Source organism: Lotus japonicus, chromosome 2, assembly GCF_012489685.1.
Source record: "Lotus japonicus ecotype B-129 chromosome 2, LjGifu_v1.2".
Lineage (NCBI taxonomy): Eukaryota > Viridiplantae > Streptophyta > Magnoliopsida > Fabales > Fabaceae > Lotus > Lotus japonicus.
The window spans coordinates 36,850,097-36,872,834 of NC_080042.1; the positions used below are offsets into that span (position 1 = coordinate 36,850,097).

At 41.5% G+C, this 22,738-nt stretch overlaps 1 long non-coding RNA gene across 1 annotated transcript; it reads left to right on the plus strand.

The window, feature by feature from the left end:
• Nucleotides 1-22,481, plus strand: LOC130737974 (uncharacterized). Its single transcript, XR_009019060.1, has 3 exons — nt 1-411; nt 1,812-1,890; nt 21,700-22,481. It is a non-coding gene; the product is annotated as an uncharacterized LOC130737974 (long non-coding RNA).
• Nucleotides 22,482-22,738: the final 257 nt, after the last annotated feature.

Sequence of the window (22,738 nt, forward strand, 5' to 3'; positions counted from 1 at the left end):
TTGTTTTATCCTCACTCTCACGCAGCCCACATAACACCACCACTCAATACTTCGACCTCTCGTATTCTGTTTAACGTTTCTGTTGGCAGCTCCTTCCATTTCTTCATTTCCATATTACTTCTCCTAGCACAAGTCTAAGTGCCTTGCCCCCTTCATTAAATCAAGATGAGTCACAATTTAATTCTTTTCACTCACTCTCTCTGTCGTTACCTTCCCCTACCACATACGCACAACCCTCTCTTCCTCCCATAACACCACTTCGAGCTCCTTTCTTTTTCCTTCTGAAGGCCGCAAGTTCACCATTGATTGGAGCAAGCAACAGCCCTCTCGTGCATTCCCTCAAGACGGTGGCAGCCACCACCTCCATTCTCTTCAACCTTTTCTCATCTCAATTTTGAGCTTGAGTTAGAGGTTGGTTTAGCTTCAAACTTGGCTTCAAATAGCTTTTATGCATGCTCTAGTGTCCGAATTGATAACTTATATGCATAGATGCTATGTTCTTTGATGATTATGTGGAAAAGGGTAGAAATACCCATTTTTCTCAATTCTTGAGCTTTAATTATGTTAGAGTCATATTCATGCTTAGGGTCTTTGCATTAGTTGTTTATATATGCTATAATTTGAGCTATGTAAAACCAATTTCAGAAAAATCATAACTTTAAAATTTTAGGGTTCCAAATTGGGGATTTTTGATTCTAGCGCCTTGGGGAGAGTATAAGCATGCGGTAATCAATTATTATGCCTTAATAATGATGCATGATGCCTAGGAATTAGCTTGTAGTAAAAGAAAACATCAATCTTGGATTATCCATTTTTGGCCGAGAGCTAGCATGTGTATTGGGGGAGAAAAATCTTTTCTTGAAACTCTAGTATGATGCATGATGTTTAGGGTGATTTCGGGAAAATTTTGGGTAGAGTTTTGTGGATGAATGGTTGAGCATGCTAAATGTTACTTTTCCTTTATGTAATTAAGTACCATGTCTTATGTGAGAAGCAATGGAAATGTGGAATATGTTATGTGTTATTTCAAACATGCTAAGTGCTACTTGTTTCTTAAGTAAGTGCATTTTATGGCCTAAATGAATGCATGATGAGAAATTTAGATTCAACTATAAGCATGGTGATTTAAAAATGAGGTGAAGCTTTGTGAAAAATTATAGAGACCCGTTCAGATTTGAAGCATGATCAAGTTGCATGAATTTTACATTAATGAGAAAGTAAATGAGACTTTGTTGTTTAATTGCTGCTGTTTCTGTTCTGTTTCAAGTGCTGCTGTAGCTGCTGTTCTGTTTTTATGGTTGCTGTCACTGTTTCTGTTTTTGCTGTAATTGCTGTTGCTGTTCTATTTTTATTGTTGCTGTCACTATTTCTGTTTTTGCTGTAATTGCTGTTGCTGAGCTGCTGTAATTACTGTTATTGTTGCTGTTTTGCTGTAACTGTTGTCGATGTTTTGCTGTTGTTACTTATTGTTGTTGTTTACCATGTTTCGGTGATGGCATGCGTAAAAATGAATATGAAATTGTATGCTAAAAAGGGGGCTTGAGGCCGTGAGTTTAAAGTAGAAAATGAGTGGAGAAAATGTCCAAATGCACTAGGAGCATGATTAGGATAATCAATTATGGTTGTTGGCAAGTTTCATGCTTTTAATTTGAAGTTAGAACATTAATTGCGTACTTGCTACTTGCTCGGGGTAATCCTCTTATTCGTGCCTAAGTGTTGCATTCCTAAAGCTTAGAAAGCTTTTCTGGTTTTGGTAGTCGTTTTAAGTCGAGTTGTTACTTAGTGATTAAGTAATCGTACTTTTGCTTAAGGTTTGAGACGTGCAAGCTTGGGACTCGATGAAATTGGAACGCTTGAGGAAAGGCGAAGGAGAAAGAAACATTGGCTAAGGTAAGGGCAACTCTCCTAGTTATTAGCTATATGATTTAGGCATCGATAACTTCGACCTGTTTATTGCTTTTGATTATGACTGTTGTACTGGACTGAGGAAATGATTTCTGAGGCTTCGGCCGTTGTGAACTGATAGAGGCGTGCGTCTCCGTTTTCTGGAGGCTTCAGCCGTTTACTGGTTTCCATCTTATTGTTTTATAGTGGATAGACATGTTATATTGCTCTAAATTGCAAAAGTGCATGAATCTATTTTATGCCCAAACCTTATGGGTATATCGACTTCGAATGCGGAGTGTTATGAGAGTTAGCAAGTAGAATCTGTCAGAAGGACTGTGCTACTGTTGACATGAAGGATCGAGGCTTTCGCCTAAACAAGGACATGGGGATCTTCAATCTGTTAGACTTTGGAATAAATGAATGCATAAGACTTGATTTGAGAATAAATTCCATAATGAATTAACTCAAAATATAACACTTTGAATAATAAAGATAACCCATTTTGAGGAAAACTTAGGATATGAAATGAGTTCGAAAATGGGAAGGGTCGAAGATTCGAGGTTTGAGGAAAGATAATGATTCAAGTTGTGAACATCATGAAGAGGAGCCGTTATGAGTAGAACTGCCATTAAGTGCAGGTGCTACTCCTTGTGTGAAGTGATTGGTCAAAGGACCGACGTTTACCTTAGGGAAAAACAATAGAGACATGAACCATAGCTAGACACGTATCTGGGTGAGGACGAATCGTGGTTTGCTAGCTCCTGCATACCTACATGACTTGATTAAGGGGCTTGTCCTTAATCCTATTAATTATTCTTTGATTAAGAGGTTTGTCCTTAATCATATTATTTATCCATCGATTAGAGAGGATGGACCTTAATCTTATTGTTTACCCCTAGATTAAAGTGGCTGGACCTTAATCCTATTAATTACTCTTGATTAAGGGGTATGATCTTAATCATATTATTCGTTATTGGATTAAAGAGGATGAACCTTAATCCTATTATTTGCTTATGGATTAAAGAGGATGGACCTTAATCCTATTATTTGCTTGTGGATTGAAGTGGCTGGACCTTAATCCTATTTTTTCTATTTGATTAAAGTGGTTGGACCTTAATCATATTATTTGTCCTTGGATTAAAGTGGCTGGACCTTAATCCTATTATGTGTTAGTTGATTTAGAGGATTGACCTTAGTCATACTAATTGTTATTTGCTTAAGTGGTTAGACCTTAACTCCTATTACTTGGATCGATTAAGAGGCTAGTCCTTGATCCTGTTATCTGTTTGTTGATTAGAGAGTATAGAGCTCATCGTGCTTGATGATTGACCGCTGAGTCGTGTGTTTCCATTAGTGAGACGTGATGCTGCCCTGGCAAGGAAATGAAGATACATCTAGGCGTAGACGGCGAGTGATGGATTGATGACTTGACATTCAAAGGATAGAGATTGACTTATGCTGTGTCTAATTATTATTCACACGCTAGTTAACTATGCTAAATCAAGCTAGGACTTATATTACATTACTCTAGGAAGTTGACCCTTTCTACCTTGTTTGCTTTGTTTGTATTTGGGCGGTCGGCAAACTGCCAGGCCCTAACAGGTGTGTCTCTGAGGAGCTGTTGATTGCTGCAAGAAGGTGATTGGACTGATTGACGATGAGACTTCCTTGGAGTGAGTGAACCAACCGAAGACTTATGGAAGTAATAGTTAGATGTAAGGCGCCTTGGGTAGAAAAGCTTACCGTTATTGGTTAAAGCTCGTAGGGATGATTGTATTACTTACTTTGGTCTTGGGTAGGTTCCGATGCATTACTCTTCTGCGAATCTTCAGTGAGGGGATTGTAGGAAGTATATTGGACTTAGAGTGTTATCGCATTTCGAACTTTGTTGTCGGTTAAGACATTACTTCACTGTATATTTTATATGTCTTGAACATCCGTCGTCACTCACGGGTGCTTGCCTTGTCAAGGCCGGATGTAAGGGTTTGGGTAAGAGTATACATATCAGGTTTTGGAAATGTTTTGGAAAGAAAGCAAACGAAAAAAATATACCCGATTTTATTAAATCCTTGTTGGAAAATAATTCCATTTTATTTAATAGGTTACTAATTGTTACTCCCAAAAGTCGGGGTGTTACAGAATTACTCCAGCGGACGGAGCCATAACCTGGGAGATCTTGAAGAATGCATTTCTGGAAAAGTACTTCCCAGCGGACGCGAAGGGAAGGAAAGAGATGGAATTCTTGGAGTTAAAGCAAGGTATGACGTCAGTAGGAGAGTATGCAGCTAAGTTTGAAGAACCGTGTCGGTTCCACCCACATTATAGTGCGGCGGCTGATGAGACCTCAAAGTGTGTCAAGTTTGAATATGGACTGAGGCCAGACATCAGGACTGCTGTGGGACATGACCAGATTTGGAACTTTGCTACTCAGGTAGAGAAGTGTAGAATTTTTGAGGAAAATGAGAAGTCCAGGAAGGAGTACTTGAAGGGACAAGGTGTTAATAAGGCACCAAAGAAGAAAGAGGAGAGAAGGAAGCCATACTTTAGACCGCCAGAGCAAGGAAGAAATCAATTCGGAAATCGAACAGGGGGATTTGGATTCCACAACAGGACAAGCGGATTCAATCCTAACAATCCATTATGCGTGAGGTGCCGAAGGAATGGACACCGCGCTTAGGAGTGTAGAGCCGTGTTAGGGGAACATGCTAGTACACAGGCTAGCGGAAATGGGAATCGAAACCCTACCGCTACAACAGGCGAGGGAGGTAGCAGAGGTGCACCGGCGCCAAAGGATAACCGGAAGTGTGGACGACCCACGAATAAGGGGAAAGTGTTTGCAATGACGCTGGAGGAGGCAGTTGAAGCGCTAGAACTTATCCAAGGTACGTGTTATGTTAATAGTTTTCCTTTAAGTGTTTTATATGATTCAGGTGCAACGCATTCGATTATATCACAAGAGAGGGTCAAACAATTAGGTATACCAGTGACAAGTTTGGCATGAGACTTAGAAGTAAGTACCCTGTAACACCCCGATTTCCAGGTGTCACTTTAGTAACCAAAAATAAACTTTACGCGAAAAACAGGTAATTTTTTTTTTCGATTGATTCCTTTTAAATAAAGCGATAGAAATTAAAGACATAACCCAACACTAACTAACCAATATACAAATATATACACATGTACAGCCTCAGCTGCACTCTCCTGTCACGCGCACTCGCAGTAACTCCAAAGTAGTGTGCCCGTAGGCAAATATTTACAGATCCAGAAGTGTGAGTGAGAAAGTTATAAGTACAATCCACTGAGAGAGAGTCGGCCTCAAAATGGCCTAAGCAAAGACCCCTATGGTCCGACTGACTCACTGTGATCCCTCAGTAAGAGAACCACACAAAAAGTCATGCGTCGAGAACCTACCCTGTCCCAGAAGCAAAACGAATCAGAGCTCTACACAAAATATGACGCCTGCCTAAACCTACCCTTCCAGTACCAAGTCCACAGCGAACTGAAGTTGGCAAGTTGAAACTCAGCTCCATGTGTCGTAGAACTCCTTTCGTCAGACGTCCACGCTCGTCAGTCCGGTCCTCCATGACCCTTCCCCGGTACGTCGCCCGATGACCCACAAGATCGATCACCCAAGAGGTGGGGGCATGACGGTCCACCAACTCATACGTGATCCCCCCCCGAGGGAGAGACCATCGAAACCCTATCCACCGTCGACGTCTGGCAGCAGGCCGACCGCCCAAACACAAACATGAAACCAAAGCCAAGGCGCTAGGGTCAACTCACGGAAATAAGTAGATATACACTCAACATGTGACAGGGGTATATATATATAAATAATCTATTTATATATAATATATATATATATATATATATATATATATATATAAATAATCCTAGCATGTTATTGGCTCTAACAATGCTTCAATAAATCAAATAGTACACAATTCCAGTCAGAGTGAATGCATGCGTGAAATGCAATTCAATATGATCCGGATAATTGTGACGCGTTCCCATTCGCCACTAGTGAAGCATTCCCGTTCTTCACTATGGATGAAGCATTCCCGTTCTTCATCCTCGACAAAGCATTCTCGTTCCTTGTCGAATGATGCACTGGTGAACCATTCCCGTTATTCACCATCGATGAAGCATTCCCGTTCCTCATCGAATATGCATCGGTGAACCATTCCCGTTATTCACCAAATAATGCATTGGTGAACCATTCCCGTTATTCACCAAATGATGCATGATGCAATATGGTTAGCCAAACATCGAATCGTCCTCACAACACAAGTGTTTAGCCCAAAACCCAATATCAAAAACCCAAGAGTTATTGTCGGTCAATACAACACAACTCGGAGTTAGTGTCGGTCAATACAACACAACTCCCACAACCAAAACCTAGAGTTAGTGTCGGTCAATACAACACAACTCTAATAACGAAACCCAAAGTCAAAACCCAAAGTTAGAGTCGGTCAATACAACACAACTCGAATAACAAAACCCAAAGTCAAAACCCAGAGTTAGTGTCGGTCAATACATCACAACTCGAATAATAAGAGTACTAGAGTACTCGGTGACTTTCAATCATCACCGTAGCTCACCTCAGTGGCTTTCCCCAATTCCAAAACCCACAACAAAAGCGACTTTTCCCCGTCTTTCGCAATTATTTTCTCCTTTAGGTTCCCTATATTTATTCGTTTAGTAAAAACGTTTCGAATTGGATTAGTCAAGTTATGAGTTTATTTCTCAAAGTCTAAGTCTCCCAAAGTCTCTATTTTTCGAAAGTCTAATCATTCTAAGTTTCCAAAGACCAACCACCCAAAAGGAATTTCCCGGGGAAAGTATAAGAATACGAACAAATGGCTAAGTCTCAAACCCCAAGTTTGAACTTGCCTAGGGTTGTTCATCCAACCCGAAATATCAAATAACACCAGTTCAATGATTTCCCACTCCGAAGTCGCGTAAAAAACGCACAATTCACTAACATCTCAACATCAACAGTTATGAAAACATTATAACATCAGTTCATCAACATAAGCAACATCAAAGTAAAGCATAAGTCGAATTTATCGACGCCTATCATGCAATCATAGCTAATAGTAAGTTGCCCTAACCTCGAGCTGCTCCAGTCTCGTGGTTCAAATATCCTTCACGCGATTGCTCTGAAATATCCAAAGTCCCTTCAACTGAACCTCGAAGAAAACAAAGCAGAAATCCACACAAAATCGATTAGCTCGATCACAATACAGCCAATTAACGATAGACAAAGCATTAAAGCTTCAGAATACAACAATCGGATACGAAAAGACAAGTTTTCGAAAATGAAAACTCCCCCCCCCCATTGATATAGCTCTCGGCCATAAGGGAAAAAGGGCTCCGACTCTTTTTCTTCGATCTAATATGTTTACAAGGTAGTTTTAGGGTAAAACTAAGGCAAAGAAACTGTCGGAAAATTTTTCGGACAATCGGATCGAAATACGGCTGTTCAGGGGTGTTTTGGTCCAAAATAAAAGCTCAAAACCTCAAAGTTATCACTTCGGAAAACAAATTTGACAGCAATGATCCTAACGACATCCGTGACAACTAATCCTAAAGGCACGAAGTCAGATTACGACTTTTCGACAGTAAAGTTTCGAAATGTGCGCCAAAAAGGGTTTTGAAATAGTTTTTCAGATCTTGGACAACTCGATCCAAATCGGCGAATACCGACGAAGGTTCTAGGCTCTTGGGCACGTAGAGAAGATAACCCAACAGAGAAATCAGGAAAAACGGACAGTTTTACAAAAAGCTCGAAACTTTGAGCACAGAAACAACTAAAGAAACGCAGCAGAAACAATGATCAGAGGTAAGAATCAAGCTAGTTACCTCGATACCTTGAAGTAGGAACGAACTGCGCGAAGATCGGTCGAGTTTTGGCGAAAAATATCCTCTCCCTCTCTCTCCTCAATCCACGGCCAAAAATGGGAAGAAATGGAAGATATTTTGCTTTTTCGACTATTTATAGGCAGGTGAAATCGCGGGAAAATGAAAATTTCGCGATTCCGATTTTTGCAGCACATTCACCGATGAATTCTAAGAGAGATTCTGGCGACAGAATTCCAGAACTCAAAACAAATCTCTGACATTTGGGAAAAACGATATCTAAAATCCCAAAAGCGGTGTAAGTTAATCTGTCCCGAAAAACTACTTTTGTTGTGATGGTCAGACGACAAAACTTCCTTCTGAAGAAAGATTGGAAACGTCGAAACAAATCTGGCAACACAGACGGAAACTTCGTTAGATTTCCCGAATAGAAAAAAGTCTTCATCCAGCGCTTGAATCTAGGGTTTCGAAGCAAAGAAATTAGCGTCGTCGGACTTCCGAAAAGTGAATACTATCGTGCGTACAGTCTAGGGTTCCGAAATGAAACGCTGGTCGAAGAAAAAATAAAGAGAACCATTAAATTTTCCAAGGATTTGAAATCTCACTTGATACGTTGCTCTAAAAGCGAAATTAGCCTATTCTGGACACTCTCGCCATAAGGCAGGTGTGCAGACGACTCGCACTAATTCCTAAAACGACTACCCAACATTCCTCAAGCAATTCCTGAACTTTCTTCTTCATTGATCTTTCTCAAACAACAAACTCCTGTCACGCTTACACTGATTCTACGCGTGAGTCGGAAATTAACTTGTTCTGCAAATCCAGGTCTTACAATACTCCCCTCCAAAAAGAAAGTTTCGTCCTCGAAACTCAGAGTTCTGCGAAAAGTCCGGAATACAGTTTCCTTGAACTTGTCTTCCAATTCCCATGTAGTATTGCCCGTGTCATTGTTCCTCATAACCTTTACTTAAGCAATTTGTTTTCCCCTTAACTGTTTCATTCTTCTATCCCCACTGCTAACTGTCGACGTCTCAAAAGACAAACCATCATTCAACTTCATGTCGTCTGGCTCGATCACTTGCGTCGGATCTCTGCTTGAAATGATACAAGTTGGCACTCCGTGCAGTCGCACAATCTTAGCCACTTGCTTCTTTACTTTCGGTCGTCCGAAATTCTTCTTAAACTCGGTGCCTCTCTGTCATTTCAAAGTAAATACTCAACTTGTCCTCGTGATCTTCATCTACAGTCCAAAACTCCACTTGTTCGTTCGATAACTCCTAGACGAATCATCCCCTTTGAAACCGCTAGTCCATTAAAACACCTCCAACTTCGTAACTATCTTTACACACACCAAGAAATCAAACTTCTACTTAGTCACTATTCGAATTAAAACTCGACTTATGTCCTTATTTCTTGTCCTTCACTAATCTTATCCCCTTCAACATCAATTTATCAACAACTTATAAGATAATCCTCCTCTTAATATCTAACAATCCATTATTATCGTCTTCTTCCTCAAAACTTCCCTCACTCAAACCTATTTGCACTTACTGAAATCCCTAACACTTCGCACCAATTGAGACTTATCCTCTAGTAGATTAAATCATAACTATACCTCAAGGGACTTAACTAGCCATTTTATCATCCGATCCTTCAACATTCTGAGATTTAACTGTTATCGTAACCGCTAACACCACTAAATCTCTTATGTGTACATGAATCTCAGCTCACTAGGTCAACCTTAGCCCTAGGATTCTCATTCAACTTTAGTAAAATTCACTTGTTAACCCTAATATGCATCATCAAAATCTATAACAAAGTCCCATTGACTCTTAGACTCTACGAAACTTGTTCAAATATAACAACCTCAAGTATTCATCTTGATGCTAACACTTTCCTTTCTGTAACTTGATCATCCTCCAATCAATCCAACACTTAGCCTCTCGATCAAAACCTGACGAGACTTCATGTCTCACGCGTTTGAGATAAAATCAATTGGCTTAAAATCTAAACCTTCACTAAGTTTGGACCACCAATATCCTTTAACTCTCCAACACTTCTTAAATGAATATTCATTTCGTAAAGCTACAACTCCTTCCCAAAGAAATTCAATTACTTAACACGAACTTTCCGCTCAAATCCGACTAATCCTCGATCAATTCAAATTCATCTTACACATCCTTCTATCAAAGTTCATGACCAGCTGTGATTCCGAATATCACCCCCACAATATTAGGTTGATCAGGCCTAATACATCGAAGGTGGAAATTTAGAAAAACCCACTGGAACAGTCAATGAGTTCCTAACATCTAGTAACCACAAATATCCTAATATCAAGTCCCTAACGATTCCGCTACGGAACCACACACCCTCAGTCCATGTAAAAGGTTGATCCTTCCTCGTCAGTTGAGTCAAAGGTCCAACAATCTTGGCAAATCCCTCAATGAAGCGTCTATAATATCCAGCTAAACCCACAAAACTTCTGATCTCTGTCACCGTCTACGGTTGCTCCCAAGCCAAAACAATCTCCACTTTCGCTGGGTCCACAACTATGCCTTCCTTTGAGATAACATGGCCTAAGAAATTGACTTCCTCCAGCCAGAATTCACACTTGGAAGGGTTCGCATACAACTTTTTCTCTCGCAACACTTGTAAAACTTGGCGCAAATGTCCTTCATGTTCCTTCGCGTCCTTCGAGTAGATCAATATGTCATCAATAAACACCACCACAAACCGATCTAAGAACTCATGAAAGATGCGGTTCATGTAATCCATGAAAACAACAGGCGCATTTGTCACTCCAAACGGCATCACTAGGTACTCATAGTGTCTGTAACGTGTTCTGAAAGCAGTCTTTGGTATATCCTCAGTCTTCACTCTGATCTGATGATAGTCTGACTTCAAGTCTATCTTGGAAAATACGGCAGCCCCTCGTAATTGATCCATCAAATCATCTATCCTCGGCAACGGGTATCAGTTCTTGATCGTCGCCTTGTTCACTTGTCGATAATCCACACACAATCTCGACCTTCCGTCTTTCTTCTTAACTAAAAGCACTGGCGCTCCCCACGGTGAAACACTTGATCGAATGAATCCCTTTTGCCGAAAGATCCTTTAACGACTCCGCTTCAAAACTAAAAGCCCTAAAATCCTACGTATCGTACCCATAAGGGTTTCCCTGAGATCCTAGCTTCCTTATCAACGCGTCGGTAAAACAACTCCCTAGCTTAGCGTGCTATCCTAGGCCCCGTGTAACTTCTATAGTTAAATCACGAGCAACCTCGAATAAGGTCCTACTAGGAATAATAATCATAAGATCATAGTCTAAGTAGTAAATACAAGTTAGGCGCGTCACACTCGTTTCGAAGATAAAGGAGTAAGTTATTCTAGAATAAGAGAATAGTTAAAATATTACCATCGTTCCCACGTTCTTCCTCGTTCAACTCCTCAGCTCTTGCCCCCTCCTTGGTATGAATCCTTTCCTCTGTAGCAAGTTGTTTTCGTTTCCCAACATTCCCTGATGATTCGCCCTTGGGTGCCTTACAATCTCTGGAGAAATGTCCCGGTTGGTTGCAATTGAAGCATAGACTTTCCTTGATCTTGCACCAACTAGCATAGTGCCCGCTTTCCCCACAGTTGAAGCATAGAGATCCCCCTTCTGGACACTTGTTACTGTAGTGTCCCACTTTCCTGCACCTGTAACAAGTCACTGTTTTCCCCGAAATCTTGTTTCTTGTCCCTCCGGTAGCATCATTCCCTTTCATCTTACTGTCAGACGTTCCCTCCTGAAGTGTCTTGCAGTTCACAGCTAGATGCCCCTCTCGGTTACACTTGAAGCATCTCTGTCCAATCACTGAGCACTTGTTAGCAAAATGCCCAAACTTTCCGCAACGAAAACATGTCACACCTTTGTCACCAATTGGCTTCCCTCCTGTATCAGCAGTTGTTGGTTTGTACACTCTTGAGAAAAGATTTCTTCCCTCGGAACGCTGATATGGTCCCCACTGATGGTAGCTCTCCCTTCCGTTGTAGCCTTGGGAACCTGACTTCATTGGTCCCCCAGCTCCTGTTCGGTTCATTCCTCTTTGTTGATACATTGCCGTCGCCTTCAGTCGTTGATGATGCTCACGTGCAGCCTCTTCAGCGCGCATATAAGCGTCTTCCGCAGCTTGGTTCATCATTACCTCGATCAGTGTAGCTATTGCCTCCGCCATCCGGTTAAGGTCCACCATCCTATATCCTATCGAACGTCCAATTAGTACTAACCATACGGTAGCACTAGACAAACCACTCAATCCGATTAAGTAGTAACGCAAGCAATTAGAGCGAAAATCGCTCTACAGACAATCAATTTTCACTCCTTGCAGAGTCACACAACCTAGCACAGAAGACCTATTCCCCAGAGACTCCCAAAAGACTCGACTAAGCTCTGATACCACAATGTAACACCCCGATTTCAGGTGTCACTTTAGTAACCAAAAATAAACTTTACGCGAAAAACAGGTAAATTTTTTTTTCGATTGATTCCTTTTAAATAAAGCGATAGAAATTAAAGACATAACCCAACACTAACTAACCAATATACAAATATATACACATGTACAGCCTCAGCTGCACTCTCCCGTCACGCGCACTCACAGTGACTCCAAAGTAGTGTGCCCGTAGGTAAATATTTACAGATGCAGAAGTGTGAGTGAGAAAGTTATAAGTACAATCCACTGAGGGAGAGTCGGCCTCAAAATGGCCTAAGCAAAGACCCCTATGGTCCGACTGACTCACTGTGATCCCTCAGTAAGAGAACCACACAAAAAGTCATGCGTCGGGAACCTACCCTGTCCCAGAAGCAAAACGAATCAGAGCTCTACACAAAATATGACGCCTGCCTAAACCTCCCTCTGTGGGGGAATAACGGTCCACCAACTCATACCTGATCCCCCCCGAGGGAGAGACCATCGAAACCCAATCCACCGTCGACGTCTGGCAGCAGGCCGACCGCCCAAACACAAACATGAATCCAAAGCCAAGGCGCTAGAGTCAACTCACGGAAATAAGTAGATATACACTCAACATGTGACAAGGGTATAGATATATATGTTGATATATATATATATATATATATATATATATATAAATAATCCTAGCATGTTATTGGCTTTAACAATGCTTCAATAAATCAAATAGCACACAATTCCAGTCAGAGTGAATGTATGCGTGAAATGCAATTCAATATGATCCGGATAACTGTGACGCGTTCCCGTTCGCCACTAGTGAAGCATTCCCGTTCTTCACTATGGATGAAGCATTCCCGTTCTTCATCCTCAACAAAGCATTCCTGTTCCTTGTCGAATGATGCACTGGTGAACCATTCCCGTTATTCACCATCGATGAAGCATTCCCGTTCCTCATCGAATATGCATCGGTGAACCATTCCCGTTATTCACGAAATAATGCATTGGTGAACCATTCCCGTTATTCACCAAATGATGCATGATGCTAAAGTTTCGAAATGTGCGCCAAAAAGGGTTTTGAAACAGTTTTTCAGATCTTGGACAACTCGATCCAAATCGGCGAATACCGACGAAGGTTCTAGGCTCTTGGGCACATAGAGAAGATAACCCAACAGAGAAATCAGGAAAAACGGACAGTTTCACAAAAAGCTCGAAACTTTGAGCACAGAAACAGCTAAAGAAACGCACTAGAAACAGTGATCAGAGGTAAGAATCAAGATAGTTACCTCGATACCTTGAAGTAGGAACAAACTGCGCAAAGATCGGTCGAGTTTTGGCGAAAAATCTCCTCTCCCTCTCTCTCCTCAATCCACGGCCAACAATGGGAAGAAATGGAAGATATTTTGCTTTTTCGACTATTTATTGGCAGGTGAAATCGCGGGAAAATGAAAATTTCGCGATTCCGATTTTTGCAGCACATTCACCGATGAATTCTAAGAGAGATTCTGGCGACAAAATTCCAGAACTCAAAACAAATCTCTGACATTTGGGAAAAACGATATCTAAAATCCCAAAAGCGGTGTAAGTTAATCTGTCCCGAAAAACTACTTTTTGCTGTGATGGTCAGACGACAAAACTTCCTTCTGAAGAAAGATTGGAAACGTCGAAACAAATGTGGCAAAGCGGACGGAAACTTAGTTAGAAGTCCCGAATAGAAAAAAGTCTTCATCCAGCGCTTGAATCTAGGGTTTCGAAGCAAAGAAATTAGCGTCGTCGGACTTCCGAAAAGTGAATACTATCGTGCGTACAGTCCAGGGTTCCGAAATGAAACGCTGGTCGAAGAAAAAATAAAGAGAACCATTAAATTTTCCAAGGATTTGAAATCTCACTTAATACGTTGCTCTAAAAGCGAAATTAGCTTATTCTGGACACTCGCCATAAGGCAGGTGTGCAGACGACTCGCACTAATTCCTAAAACGACTACGCAACATTCCTCAAGCAATTCCTGAACTTTTTTCTTCATTGATCTTTCTCAAACAACAAACTCCTATCACGCTTACACTGATTCTACGCGTGAGTCGGAAATTAACTTGTTCTCCAAATCCAGGTCTTACATACCCCGACTAAAAACACCAGTAGAACCTCGAAGGTTTGTAGAAACTGTAGGTTAGAAACCTTAAGGAGAACCTTTAGGCATGACTAGGAATGGATTGGCTAGCGGCCAACAATGCCACCCTAAACTGTAGGAGAAAGACGGTTACTTTTGGAACTAGCGAAGGAGACGCTAAACGGACTAAGCGAACCGAGGAGGTAGAAAAAGCGCCCAAGGGCGAATCGAGCGTACTTTTAGGAGCACTAGATGCGGATAAAGAAGACATAGGTATAGAAGGGATACCCGTAGCAAGGGAATTTCCCGACGTTTCCCTGAGGAAGTGTCTGAATTACCACCGGAGAGAGAAGTTTGAAATTTAGCTCAGCATATCACCCCCAGACGGACGGACAGACAAAAAGAACCATTCAAACGCTAGAAGATATGTTGCGAGCATGCGCTTTAGAGGAGCAAGGCAGTTGGGAGGATTGTTTACCATTAGTGGAGTTTTCGTATAACAATAGTTTCCACTCAAGCATTGGAATGGCCCCATTTGATGCATTGTACGGGAGGAAGTGTAGGACCTCGTTGAGTTGGTTTGATGAAGGAGACAAGTTAGTACTAGGACCCGACGTAGTGCACGATATTTCGGAAAAGGTGAAAGGAATTAGAGAAAAGCTTAAGATAGCACAGGATAGGCAGAAAGCTTACTATGATCGTAGGAGAAAACCCTTAGAGTTTGAAGAAGGAGACCATGTTTTCCTTAGAGTTAATCCGATTACAGGGATAGGGTGGTCAACTAAGTCGAAAAAGCTGACACCAAAGTATTTAGGACCTTACCAGATCCATAGGAAGGTAGGAACATCGGCCTACCAGGTGGCACTACCGCCATCTTTGTCAAACTTGCACGATGTGTTTCATGTTTCCCAAACAAAGAAATACATCCCCGACCCTTCTCATGTGATAAAACCTGAACATATACAACTCAAGGAGAACTTAACATACACGACCGAACCTAAAAAGATATTGGATATGAGGATGAAACAACTTAGGAAAAAGGAAATCCCATTAGTGAAAGTAGCTTGGAGTGAGGGGGAGGATGAAGAAGCTACTTGGGAATTAGAAGAGGATATGAGAAGAACATGCCCTCAACTGTTTATTATTTTAGGATGTGAATTTCGGGGACGAAATTCTCAAAAAGGAGGGGAGAGTGTAACATCCCACCAACCAGGTAAAGACCTCATAGGCAAAGCGAAACCCTAGAGAGTTGGAATATGTGAATCTTCGCTAATAGTATAACTATACTATACAGTATACGTATAATATACATATATATATATATATATATATAAATGTCTGTGTGTGTATGCGTGTATGTGTGAATATTTTACTATAGTACTTGTTTGCATGTAAATCGAGACGTCGGTCAATCAACCCGGCAATAGAAGTACCAATGACATGGTCATAATAACCCTAAAAAGAGGATGAACTTGAGATAGAGGTAGAATATACTAAATAAATGATCTGGACACATCTCTTGGCAATGATAGATACATTGTCTCAGAGTGACTGAAACCCGAATCAAGCTAAAAAGAGTGATACCTTAATCACTCTAAAGAGATGATATTGAACCTTGAGAGGGGAAATACACTCTGATTTAGCCCTAACAAACCTGAACCAGTATAATATTGCTTCAGTTTGTCCCGACATGGAAAATGATAAAGAAATCGACCAATTGGTGCCCTAGGATTTGTGTGCAAATGACCTAGGCATGCAATCAGCCATTACACCATGCAAACCTCACTTCTGATTGCTTCTGACCCTTCCAAGCTGCAGCTACGCAACCTCAAGCCCTAGGATAAACCCCATGCATGAAGAGCCATTGGTGGTGCAACTTTGATTAAGTTTAAGCTTGATTTAGCAAATTAATCACCCTACAACTTATATAAAGGGTACCATTCGACTCCACGCGACCCTAGCTACCCAGTGAGTGCCCTAGAACCTTCAGAGAGTGCCTAGAGAGCCCAAAACGAGAGTGAGACCGAGAGGAAGTTCTGAAACTTCCCCTCTTCGAATCTCTCAAACCAGAGAGAGTTAGGTTCCCATTTTTGTTCCATTGAGTTCCTGAAGAGGAGAGGAAGAGAATCGACTAGTCTTGGTCATGTTTTGGTCAAGAAACCACGACTCCACCATCTTCGGCGAAGCTCTGGCTAACCCTTGACCTGTAGCTCACCCTATCTCCCATCTCTGAGCACTTCAGCCACACCCACGATCACCATTCAACTCCCCACGACCTGTAGATCAAGTTCCAGTACTTGGAATAACACGGCGGTGACATTTCACGACCCTCCGATCATCTTATCCGGCGAGCATCATCGTTTTCCAGCGAGTAAGTTCTGCGACTTGCTCGTTTCAGCTCGTTTTCGATCCAAATTGATCCCTTAAGCATGCTAGGACATAATTAGGAAGCTTTAGACTAATTTTAGGACCTGAATCGTTGTGAATTGAGCTATCGGGTTGGACGTTTGGTCGCGAATTGATGTGCCAAATTGATCCTCCTATACTTCTGGAAGGTCATTGGAGCTTTTAGGATAGCTAATTGTAGTAATTGAGCTCTGAAGAGGAAAGCCCCAATTTCACCTCGCGGGCAGCCTCTGAAATCGCAAATTGGCACTGTTAAAGTGCCCAGAAGCTAAAATTGATGATTCCATTGAACTCAGGAGGTAGAAAACTATAGGAATGGACTATTAGATGTTAGTTTTAAGTTCAGTTTATAGATTTCTTAGTTTGCAAGTAGACTTTAAATTAAGTGCTTGAAATAAGTGATTCTGAACCTGAGCATAAGCTGAGAACAGTAAAATGTACTTAACAGAACCCAAAACCATTAGAACAATGAGCAGGAGAAGACTTAGAAGTTGTAGCTTAGTTATGGATTTAATTTACATAATATGGCTTAGGTATGTGAAATAATTAAATAGAAATATTTTAGCTTAAGATAGATTAGTAGACTAATGACTTAGAAACAATGAGGGCAGAGATTCATTATATAATAGGAGTAATGAGATCTGCAACGCCCCGATTTCTCGAGTGTCACACAGTAAACCAAACGTCACCATTTTCGTAATGAATTTTCGCCGTTCAACTATTAATCTTGATTTAATGACAAAGTTCAATTATTGCGAAACTCCCGAAACTTTACGAAACAAATTGCGGAATAAATAAATCATGCACTTCTGAATGAAATAACATTTAAAATAAAATTGAGGAATAAATCAAAAAGTACAAAACCGAATCCGATGGCAAAGCCTAAAACCAAGAACACAAGTGATCTTAAAAACAGAAATAAATAATAATCCCACAGTTAAAGTAAATTAGAATTCGATACGGCTTTCATAGAAAAACCCCAACATAGAAAAGTCTCGACCCTAATCCTCGTCGTCACTAGAGATGTATATGACCTCCGAGTCCTTGGCAACTCGACTCTTCATTGGATAGGCTGGTTCACCTTCAGATCCTGAAAGCCATCCACATTGCCTCTTCCTAGGCGGTCGTCCTTCAGTGGCATCCGGAATAGGCTCCAATGCGGGCATGTCTCCATATTCATCAACAGGGCTAGCTTGCTTCGGCTCCGGTGGAGAAGACTCCACTGCATTCTTTTCCCCCATCAGCGGTGATTCAGTTGTAGTCTCTTCTGATGGATCCTCCCCGTCCTCCCAAGATTCGAGCGGCTTCTCCTCTTCGGTCTGACAAAACCTAGCGGGAGGGTGAGGCAACATGACTACCCCATCCGCAAGGATCTGTCTCTCTACGACTCTTCCATGTATGTCCCTTCCTACGAGCTCTGCATCGCCGGCGTAGCATCTCTGGACTCCAGACGCGTCGGTCACCGAGAGCCGGTCATCCTCGGGATCACTCAACACCATCTCCCAGATCACGATAGCTTCCACTGTCTTGGTGTTCACCATCTACCCCCCCCCCCCCCAAAATAAACACATAACAAACAAGCAGGGTCAGGTCGACAGCAAAACAAATAATAATCAAAAATCAACACTTATAAGAATTAATGTCTCTTATGGGATTTCATCAATAGTTAGTCAATTAGGCTAACGGATTCCTCACTTCACACAACCCACCAAACTCCTTGGCCAATCTCGAACATCCGCAGATGCACAATCACAAGGGGACCAACACAGTCGACCCAAGTCACGTGGAGGCCAACATAGTCAATCCACAAATCTCAGGGAGACCAAAACAGTCAATCCCTATCCCATGACTCAATCATGGTTATCACATGGAGACCAACACAGTCAATCCACAAATCTCCCTCGCGTGCAAGCCCATCGTTCTCATGGACCATAGTCTACACCGACTTATGCCCGTTGAATTAAGTTTACTTGCAAGCGAGTTAAATCTCATTAAGTCTCGATCTCTTGGTTTTTATGGCTCTAATGTCAATCCTAGAGTCTTGAAAAACATATTACAAAGGCAACGTCAACAGTCTCAAATACACAAGGGGATTACGGCTAGGTTAGCGACCCTTGGTTCAAAAACATAGCATAAGCATCTTCCATCTCACATATACTTAATCATGTTCTCATATTGCATGCCTTTCATACATAAAATCATGGCAAAAACATCAAGCGAGGTACCAAGGACTTGTGCGATCAAGGGAAGAAAAGAAACCACCAAACCCCCAAAAACTAGGGTTCGGCCGATCCAAGAATTGGCCCTTAGGGTTTTAATTTTTTTTCCTTCCTTCCCCTTGATCTCATGCATCCTTGTACAGCCCCAAAACAACATATTTCTCATGCAAAAATTTCAGATTCAATCACCAAACAACTTTCATGTTATCACAAGTATTCTTTGCAAGGCAACACAATTTTAGCAACTAGCATGTAATTTGTACATGGTATCAATAACTCAATCAAGGATAGAATTTGGAAATAGGAAAGCATAGTCACATATCAAAAAAGTCCAGCAAGAAATCCCATAACCCAAACCCTCATGCAACCCTCAAGATCAATCCATAATCACAACAAAACTTGGCAAAACTCCCTAGAAACTCTACCCAATTCCTAGGACCAGCCCTTACCTTGCTAGTTGGGTAAAGAAAAGGGATGAAAAGATGATCAAGAGCTGCTGTCCAGGTCTCTTTCTCCTCTCCTACTCGAGCTCTCTCTCTCGCAGGTCTCCCTCTCTCTCTCGCGCGCGCACAAGGTGGTGGCGGGCTTGGGGACGGCGGCGGTTAAGGGTGCAAGGAGGGGGTTCTCTCATTCTTTTCTCTTCTGTTTTCTTTACGTAAGGAGTGCACAAGGTTTCTGCTTCAGAACTGAATGGAAAAAGAAACCCTCTCCCTCCCAAAACCCTACATAGCCCGCGGTCTCTCTCTCCCTCACTTGGGCTAGGGTTTGTTTTCTACCAAGCCCGACCCAAGTCAAACCCTTGACCCATCATTTAAGTACTTAATCAGGCCTGAATTTAATTTAAAACCTAAGTCCTCTTAAGTAATTTCATAATCAAACTCGGAATTAAAAGAAAACAAATCAATTAATTCGCTGGTACTGTACAGCCAGAACCACCATCTCTAAAACGCGAATATCTCGAGCTACAAAAGTCGGATTGACCTGATTCCACTTCGAGAATTTTCTTGACTTAAAGGGCTACAACTCTCATGAAGGAAGTTTTCCCACATGAGGTCGTTCAGACCCTCTAATAATTCACAAAAGGTGACAGCCAAAAACTGTCAAAACTCAAACTTGTAAAAAACTTCATTTTTATTCCATCTATTACTCAAGCATCACATAAATAAAGTTAGGGTCTTACAAGATCAAAGAACTATAGAATTTGGCTATTAAAAATGAAATTAGTTTGCATAATATGACTAGATAATTAAGTTGTAGTATTTTGGATTAATAATTAACCTAAGTGGATAGTTTAATGACTCAAAAATGATTAGGTCAGATTAGTGGACATAAGGATATAAATGTCACACCCTAGTTAGTTAAGACAAAGATTAAGATAGAGTGATACTAGTTTAATAGTTTAATGACTTAATAATAATAATAATAATAATAACAATAATAATAACGAACGATTTAATGCCGTAATTAGCCTATCGTAACCCAAGCATAATCAATGATGCAGAGGGAGCTATCTCAGACCTACAAGATCCTCAATTGGTCAACGATAAAGGTAAGGGGGGTTATACAAGACCTTGTCTTGGGACACAACTCATAAGTAAATCGTTATTACGATAGAAAGCATATTATTATTTGCTTATGTGTTATTAGATGCATGATTGGATGTTGTGCTTGAAGAGTGAATGTTGGATGAAATGTTGTGCTGAATTGTTGTGATTGTGACACATGCTTGAAGTGTTGCACAGTAGAAAGGGATGACAGTACACTATGGGATATAGTGGTACTTAGGATTATGAGCCTAAATGGTATGGTATCAGGATTGTCTCTGATATGTTGAAGCATCTGGGTGGGAAGAGGGAAAGGATAATACCCGATTTAATGAGTTATCGATACTTGCTTTTGGAAATTGACCTACCTATAATACCTTAGGATTACCTGTAGGATAGATAGAGTAAATAAATAAACAATGATAATGGAATAGGCAAGTGAGCCCTTTTCTCTAAGCGATTAAAAAGTACATAACCATTAAACGGCGAATTAGAATTCCCGCTTGTATTCCTAAAACTACTTGATCTTATTAAAGATCCCACTTCTATAATAATTATGGTGTACTTACTCAAAGTATGGCAGCAGATGCTTGTTTCTAATTTATTAGAAACTTAATGGAAGTATAAGGGGGAGACGATTGATATTTGAAAATTCACTTAAGGAGCAACAAGGAGTAGGAAAGTACTGTCACTACCACTAAGATAGTGGGAATACTGAGACGCCAAAGGTGGTCATGTTCAGAGATGAATTGACCCGAGATTTACGCGATGGCCCCACCTCTCCAACAGCTACCGGCAGGGTCCCGGAAAGGCCGGCCTGATGTGATGTAACAGGGACTGCATAGTCGTGTACTTCTCTCTGTGAGCTACTGAGCGATCATTGTCCGGTAAAGATTGGACTGTAAGGAGTGTCCATGTTCCCGAGACGACTTTCCGATGATAACGAAGCAATAGCTTCAGGCCCTTTAAATCATACTCATCACATGATAACGAAAGTAATAAAAACGTTGGCGATGAACTCACCATTTCCTACGAAGTAGTGAGAGAAGTCAATTCGAAGGACGAAGGAATAAGGTTGATTTAATCATATTGCATTTTTACTTGTGTTTGTTACATGTGTGTGATTAATGATATGTTAACTTGAGTTTTAGCTTTTATCTTATCTCATGTGTATTATTGTGCAAAGTTGCGTATGACTCACCCTTGCACTTATTTTATAAAAGCAGATAACAGGTGTGACAATGAGCATCCCTCTAGTCCTCGCGATCCACGCTGATTTCCCGTCCCGTGCTGGCTGGCATGTTGATCCAATTACAGGATATTGCTTTTATGAGGGACTCACGATTTTGTGGTGTAGGGATCCAGGAGCAGGGCACATCGGTTTTCCGGTGACGCTCCCTATGGTGTTCTCATTCTTTCTGTCGACCCATGCTCAGCACGTTGGTCCGTAGAGTCCATGCAGCTCACATGTGCATACCCACAGGTAGGCGAGCCTATGGAGACCGGAGAGCCTGTCCCAGCCGTACCAGTCACCGTGGTGAGTCCACAGGGATCTCCTGATTAGAGGGTTCCGGAGACCCAGGAGTCTATGGGATCTCCTCCACCCCGGAGGAACTTGTCTTGCTTTCGGGTCACGACCCTCAAGCGAGTGAGGTCCCCTTGATTCTCCCGAGATGCCAGGATTTACCGTCGCAGATTCCAGAGAGGCAAGGCGTCCGGAGACAGAGTCAGAGCAGGATCCTATACCAGAGCAAGTGTCAGTGCCAGCAGCCGGTGAGGGAGTCAGTGAGGAGGATCTAGAGGAGGAAGATCCGAGGGGATGAAGTCGTATGGTCCGAGTTTCTAATGATGATGATGATTTATGTTTCTATTTCTGTATTTGATTTTCTGTACCAGACTATGTGCTTGAGGGCGCTATGTCCTCTTTATGTGTTGTCGTCTTATCTGTAGACTTATGCGGTGGATCCGTCCACCAACTATGCATGTTATGTATGTTCTGTGTGGTTTATATTGTTGTTCTCCGTAGTCTTAGGTTAGGAGGTCAACTACCTGGGGATGAGAAAGGGGTGCGCGAGTACACTTTAGTCTTGCGACCCCGATCTAATGAGAAAACCCTAAGTAGAAAAAGAAAAAAAAATTCACTAGTTCACGTCGCGTGCTCACTCCTAAGTGATGGAGTTAGGGCGAATTCGTCACTTAAGGAAGGGGACGTGACACTTGTGGTTCGATAATTAAAACCGGGTGTTTTCGTACGCTTGCGGATTT